Raw genomic sequence first — 7864 nt, 5'->3', positions numbered from 1 at the left:
TACTTACTTTTCTTAAAATACGTATCCGATCAAACGAGCATATATTTCGATAACGAAGGGAGTATATTAAATAGATATTTATTTTTATAATACATTATGCCAAATACTTAAATATTTTTTTCCATAATTTTCAAAATTCCAAAAAAAAAATCATATTTTAATGGAGGTTATATATTTGTTTAATTTGAATTTTAATTTAAACAGTATTTTATTAAAAAAATAATATATTTTTATTAAAAATCGTATAAATTGAATAACAAAAGTTATATTTAAAATCTAAACCAAACGCAGGTAAAATGAAATTACCGTGACCGCGAAGTAAAAGTAACAGGTATGATTTCCACCTCATTAAAATAAATAAATAAATAAAAATGATGATGACTTGAATTTGAACATTCGCCAACTTGTCATGGAATTGACACGAACCAACCTTTTGTTCGTCTCATATTTTTTTCCTTTTTTAGAAATATAATTATGCATTTTAATTATATTTTAAATTTTATATTTTATAATTTTTTAATTTAAATTAAAGTATTTAATTATCTTAATTTTAATTTATAATTATTTTTACTATAAAATAATTATTTTTACTAATACACTTCTTAATTACTTACTAATTATATTTTACCTAAATTCACGCCCAAATTACCTAGGATAATTTATACAATTTTAATTAATTTAGACGTCATTTTAATTAAATCAAATCAAATCATAGTAACAACAATAATACAGTAATACCGATTGAAATTTAGAATACATTTGCTTGGAAGATTGGATTTTGAATCTACTATTCATTCTATTTTTTCTCTAAAAAATATCAAATTAAATATTTATTTTTTATTTTTTATATTATACTAAAAATTAATTTTACATTCAAAATATTACATCAACATCTATTTATATAACATCATACAACTATTCGAATTTAAAATTTTTACTATTCAAATACCAACTCAAAATTCAAACCCCAAATTAAACAAACACACATACATGTTTATGTTGATTGATGTATGATGGATCTACTTGTTGGTTTGTAAGAAATCTCCAATTTTGTTGGGTGGGAAGTTTGGCAAGTGTTTGTTTGTCGTGTGTAAATTAAATTTGAGTGTATATATATATATACTTACAAGAATAATTGATATAAATAATGGGTTTGTTCTTCCAACTAAACTATCATCTCGATTTTTAATATATATAATATATGTTTTATTTTCTTATAAAAAAATTAGTATTTAATACAAAATGCTTCATTCATCTACGTTGGATGTCTGAGTCACTGTAGACACGGAAATTTAGAATAAGTATGATTAGTAGATAATTAAAAATATATTAGTGAAAATAAGTATTCTATAATATAAATAATTATATATTAAAATTAGATAACTAATTAGTTTAATTAAAATTAAAAAAAAATTAAATTAGAAAATTTAAAATAAGATTAAAATGTATAATCATTTTTCAAAAAAGGAAAGTAAAATGGGATATGGGACGAACAAAAATAACTAGGGATGTCAAATGGGGCGGGTTAGCCCCGGACCCGCTCTTAATGGGGCAGGTTCGGGTCTAAATAATATGTTTCGGGACGGGTTGTGGATTTAAAATTTTAAACCCGGCCGGATTCGGGGCGGGTTACGGGTTTTACTAAAAACCCGCCCCAACCCGGACCCGGACCCGAACCCGGATATTTTTTAAAATTATCATAACTAATGTATATGTATATTATATAATAAAAATATATTATTTATTTACCTAAATAATTTTAAATATAAAATTCAATTAGTCGTTGCTCCAAATAATTTTTTAAAATTATTATACCTAATATATATATTTATATAATAAAAATATATTATTTATTTATTTATCTTATTTTTATGGATCAATATTTGATTGTTTTTAGATTTTTTTTGTGCTTTTAATGCTATTTATTTTAGTATTTGATTGTTAAAAAAATATTTATTATTATATATTTTTTAAAAAAAAACAGGTTTGCCGGGTTGGACCCGAATCCGGAGGGTTCGGGGCGGGGCGGGTCCTGGGGCCGGGTTGAAGCGGGGCGGGGCGGGTCTCGGAGCCTAATATTTTCTAGCGGCGCGGGTCTCGGGGCCTGCAGAACTCGTCCCGAACCTGCCCCGTTGACATCCCTAAAAATAACAATATGAACATAGTATGTGTGACGGAGGGAGTATTATTTTTTATATCATTAATACGATTCTTTATTTTCACATTAAAATATCCAAACTAAGCAAATAAAATGTTTTATAATAAGAAAATAATATTTCTACCTCACGATAAAATTACATAGATTTAGTTGGCACATAGACTAACAAATAGTAATATTTTAATATTATACTCTATTATAAGAATATTATACTTTATCCGTCCGGCTCTAAAAATCACATTTATTTTTTATGTATTAATATTTTAATATTAATTATTATATCAAAATGCAATAAAAATCAAGGAAAAATGATAAAAATATTTCTATTAGTATCGTATAATACTAATATAATGACATTTGTACAAAAAATTATACAACTATAAGAATATTTTTAATACTAAGTACAATGACGCAAAAAGTAAATGTAAACATTAGAGACGAACAAATGTAGTAGTAAATTTATTAAATGATTAATAAAAAATAGTGAGGTAAATAGAAAAAATAGAAAACAAATTGATTATTATTTATTAAAATAAGAGTAATAAAATTTAGGTGGATAAAGTTGTTTACTATACATAAATTGCACAGCGGATTGTAAAAAAAGAAGTGATAATATAATTTTAGTAGAGAAAGTATATTTTTATTGAAAATTAAATGAACTACATAGAAAAAAAAATCAAAAAATTAAATTGCAAAAAATATCCTATACGTATATTCAATTATCATTTTTATCATTTATTTATCTATCAGACAAAATATTTTTTACATGTTTGCGAAAATCTTAAATTTTGTCCTCTGGTTGTCCACGCGTGGCCAAATGACATAAATGATGACTTTTGTAAACCTGTAAAATATATTTTGTCAGTAAAATAAATAAATGACAAAAAAAAATGTATCTTTCAATTTAAGAATATTCTCTTTCAAATTTTCAAGTAAAAAAGGGTTTCGAATCAAAACCAAGAAAAAGTCAAAGAGTGTATCTTTGGCACAAGTTCACTAATGTTTTCTATTCGGACTATTTCCCTAAATATTATATCTTTTTGCGTATTAATATTTGAATATTAATTATTATATTAAAATGTAAAAATTGCAAAAATATTTTCATTAGTGTCTTATAATACTAATAAAAAGATATTTGTACAAAAAATTATACAAATATAAAGATATTTTTAATATCAAACGCAAAAGGTAAATGTGACCCTTAGAGGCGGACGGAAGAGTATATATTTCTTTCGTCCCAGTCAAGATGATATTTTTTGTTAGGAGCACAGTATTTCAGATAGTTTATATTAGTAAGTTATTACTAATAAATTATGATATTATTTCATTATTTTTATATGAATAGTGTTATTGGTATTTTAAATATTTTTAGTATTATATCTTAATAAAATATATACAATAGGAATATCATTTTATAGAGAATAAATTTTATATAATACAAAAAATAAAAATATTTATTTATTTATAATTAACTTACAATCAATTTTATAAAAAATAAAGAGTTTTAAATATCGATAAAGATATTTATTTATTGAAGAGATATAAAAAATAAAAAATTAGAGTGAGTCCTACATATAAGTGTAAGAGATTAAAAATTAATTAAATGAATTTATATTTATTATGTATGTTTAAGATGAATAAATTTACTAAAAATATAAATAAGTTATCATCTTTTATGTGCCGGACAAAAGAGAAAAATAGATAATTTGTGCGGAACGAATGTAGTATATATATTTTTCCTTTCGTAAATATCAAATTCAATATTTACTAGTATTATTTAAATATAAAATTCATCTTTAAAATTTTCGATTCAAACCTAAAATTATGTTATGTTTTAAATACTATCTATGTCTGACTCTAAGAGTCTCGTTTACTTTTTGCATGTTGATCTTTGAAAATTAATTATTATATCAAAAATATAGTACAAATTAAAAAAAAAAAATTCAAAAATACTTCTATTAGTGTCTTATAATAATAATAATAGAATGACATATGTACAAAAACTTCTACAAATATAAGATATTTTTTAATATTAAATACAATGACGCAAAGGTAAATGTGATTCTTAGAGGCGAACGGATGAAATAGTAAATGTATAAATATTTTTGTATAAATTTTTTTGTAAATGTTCTATAATAAATAAATTGATAAAAATAATTAAAAATAATAAATTAATTTTTCATTTTATTTTATTTTTTTACTACGCAAATTTCCTGTAAAATAACAACAATAAATTGGTTTGGTCAATTTTCGTTTAAATAATACTATTATAATACTCCATCCGTCTCAATACAATAGTCTTATTTACCATTTTTGTTCGTCTCAAAACAATAGTCTTATTTCCATAAATAATCATATCACCATAAAACTACCCTTACTTTTTCATTTTTATTACACAATTGTCACTATTTTTTACACTAATATACTAACAAGGGCAAAAAATTATTTTATCTATATTTTTTACCAACTACCAATATAATATCAATATTCCTTAAATCTTGTGTCCAACACAATTAAAACTATAATTCTGGGACGGAGGGAGTATGATATTATGTCAAAATAAACAATATATTTTTATCGAAAATCGCATATAATAAAAAATATTAATTTTGATTTAAAATACAAAACAAACATATTCGATTTCATTTCATAAAAATATTACTTCCAAACAACTTCTAAAAAAATAATAAAGCATAAGAATATAACTAGATTAAACCTCAAAAGAATACGCATAAAGTTTTGTACCTGACAAGTTTTTTTTTTCCTTTTTTTTAATGAGCTAAAATGGATTTGTTTTTGTTTTTTCTTTATTCTTTTTTAAAAAATTTACAATATAATTTTTAATAAAATTATACTATTATTTTCACAAAATATTATTTATATTATAATTCAACTAAGGTCTAAGGGTTTTGGTTGATTTTGATTTGATTTTTAATTTAAATAATTTATAATAAGAAATATTTCTTCCGTCTCATTGAAAGGGTAGTGTTTATTTTTTTCACGTAAATTTTTTAATGTATTATATTAAGTTGTAGTAAAAAAGACAAAAATATTTTTATTACTATTGGGTAATACTTGTAGTGTTTCGATTTCAGAGTGTATAAAATAATATTATTATAGCAAATAAATATTTTTATAATATTTTGAAATAAAAAAAATTAATATTTTAGAATAAATTTATTCTTATTTTGTATATTAATTATAATTATAGAGATAATTAAACGGATAAATATCGATAAAAATAAATATAAAATATAATATATATATTAATATAATAATAATGATAATGATAATGATAGAGATGAATAATGATAACTTTTATTAATAACAATAATAATAATAATAATAATAATATAATAAATGTCAATGATGATAACGTTTATAAAATAATAATATTATAATAATAAAGAAAAAGATGATAACTAAATAATATATATATATATATAATCAAATGATATCAAACAAGCAAAACCCTTTATTCGAACGAAACAGTGAAGAAGATAGAGAAGAAGATAGGAGGAAGAAGAAAAAAAGAAAGAAAAACATTTGGCCATTCGATTTCGATTTTGACTTTGGTATTGTATTTTTTGTTATACGTAAAATTTAATTATGAATTTTAATATAAATTTAGATATTGAAGATATTAAATTAGAAATTTTTTAAAAATTCATAACTGGCTATTTGGCTATTAATCGGCTAATTTTTTTAGCTAATAGCCTATTCGTAGTCCTAACATTATATTCTGAGAATTTTGTCTCGATCCGAGTCGAATTGAAAACAGCGGTGTACTTCACCTGCCTGTTTATTTATATCTTTAAGTATTTTTATTTAATAATCGGACGATATAAATATTATGAAGTATAAGAGTTTTATAGCTAGAATTTTGTATTCTACTAAATATAAAAGTTTGAAACTCAACGAGCTAATTATAGAAATTAGCTTTTGAATAAGTAGGTAGCTCCTATGAATAAGTATATAGCTCAACTGATTTGAGTAAATAATGTGGCAGGTGTATGTTGGAGGTGATTTGGGTGAGATTGCAAAAGCTAGGGAGTGTCGATAAGAGATAAGCAGTAAGAAATTAAATCTAATTTTAAGAAATTAGGTATGCATGTTGCATGAGATTCTGATTAATATGTTAATGTAATATTATGTTGATCATTTTGTCAGTACATGTATATATTTATATATATATGTGTGTGTGCGTATGCATATGGGAGACTTCACGGTTCATAATATTTGATATACATATTTGATCGCGTAGGTGAATTTATGAAAAGGAGAATAGGTGAGCTGTCTCACCAGCCCTTTTCGGTAAATTCACTTATTTGACATGATGCACACATATTGCACGGTTTATCGGATATATTTTATGGATCTATTGTTTAGTTGTCGTGTGCGGTAGTGCTAGGCGAGGGCATCATCTGGGGTTAGGATATTCGACCCCGATGTACCGTAACAATTAGGCGATAGTGGACGATAGTAGTTGGACAACTGGGTGGCTTAGTTGCACGGTCATTCAGGGATTAGACCCATTGTAGTTGTGACGTATTTGGTCTAATAATTCGTGTTCGGTGTTGTTCCACTCATTGGAGTAGCTACTAGTGAGGTCTACCGGTAGTTTAGGATCATATGCCAAACTCCAAGCGTGATCCCGTTAGGGCGCGCGAGGAGGAGTAAAGTTTTTGGGTTTCCCTTGAGTGATTTCAGGTTGCACGGATTCTTCTACATTACACGTAATAGGGCTAGTCAGTGGGGGTCCTATCTTCGCTATCACAGACTATGGGGCGTCTTGTGGTTAATGACAACAACGTTCGGCTATCCATGTATTGATTGTGGGAGTCGTATGGTGGGTATATGAAAGTGACCGGATGACCGTTATATTATTATGGGTTTATCAGGTCCTTCCTTGAGCCAAGGATTTTTCGGCTATTTATTGATGATGGTCTAGTGAGCTTGTTATTACGGGGCCGAGGTTATTCCGGCTATTTATTGATGATGGTCTAGTGAGCTTGTTATTACGGGGCCGAGGTTATTCCGGCTGCTCACTTAGACAGATGTAGTGAGCCTATTACTATGGAGCCGAGGTTATTCCGGTTGTTCACTTCGGCGGATGTATATATATATGTGGATGTGCATTGTTGTCGAGTTTGATATCTTTGTTGCATCATTTCACTATTGGCATGACATAACACGTATTTTATGATTGACGGGAATTAGACTTTATTTTAAAAAGGTATGAAATGACATATTTCACGTTAGTTCTTAAAATGGATTTAATTCTAGACTGCTTTTAAGAAAAATATTTGTTTCAGGTATGCATGGCACATCCGAGACAGACGTCTCGGGATATAGAAAGACGGGTTGTTTGGGTGAACTTACATCTATTTGTATTATATGTAAATTTTTAACCGGAAAAACCTCTTGTTTAGGAGCGTGTTTGTAAATATTCATAAATCATATTTTGTTATATAATAATTCGCTTTTATGGTTAATTTTAGCCTTAACACTGTATTGCGAGGCCCGAAGTAGGAGATGCCGACCTCATGATGCAGTGTGGCGGTAACATTTCCAGTATGAGCCAACTAGGGATGTTACAATACTCCCTCGGTCCATATATAAATTCAGGGCAATCTCGGACTTTTTTTAGGCCCTGAGCAAAAATAAATTATAGGCCCTATAAATACCTGATTAAAATATATTTTT

At 25.9% G+C, this 7864-nt stretch overlaps 1 long non-coding RNA gene across 1 annotated transcript; it reads left to right on the top strand.

Annotated features, from left to right (window-relative positions):
- The first annotated feature begins 5625 nt into the window (after positions 1–5625).
- Positions 5626–7595, top strand: LOC127243063 (uncharacterized). Its single transcript, XR_007836923.1, has 3 exons — positions 5626–5733; positions 6168–6231; positions 7474–7595. It is a non-coding gene; the product is annotated as an uncharacterized LOC127243063 (long non-coding RNA).
- The last annotated feature ends 269 nt before the right edge of the window (positions 7596–7864 follow it).

This window comes from Andrographis paniculata, unplaced genomic scaffold, assembly GCF_009805555.1.
Source record: "Andrographis paniculata isolate CXL003 unplaced genomic scaffold, ASM980555v1 Contig89END, whole genome shotgun sequence".
NCBI classification, from domain to species: Eukaryota; Viridiplantae; Streptophyta; class Magnoliopsida; order Lamiales; family Acanthaceae; genus Andrographis; species Andrographis paniculata.
Note: the sequence above shows the minus strand (reverse complement) of the source record. Positions and strands in the feature narration are given on the sequence as shown.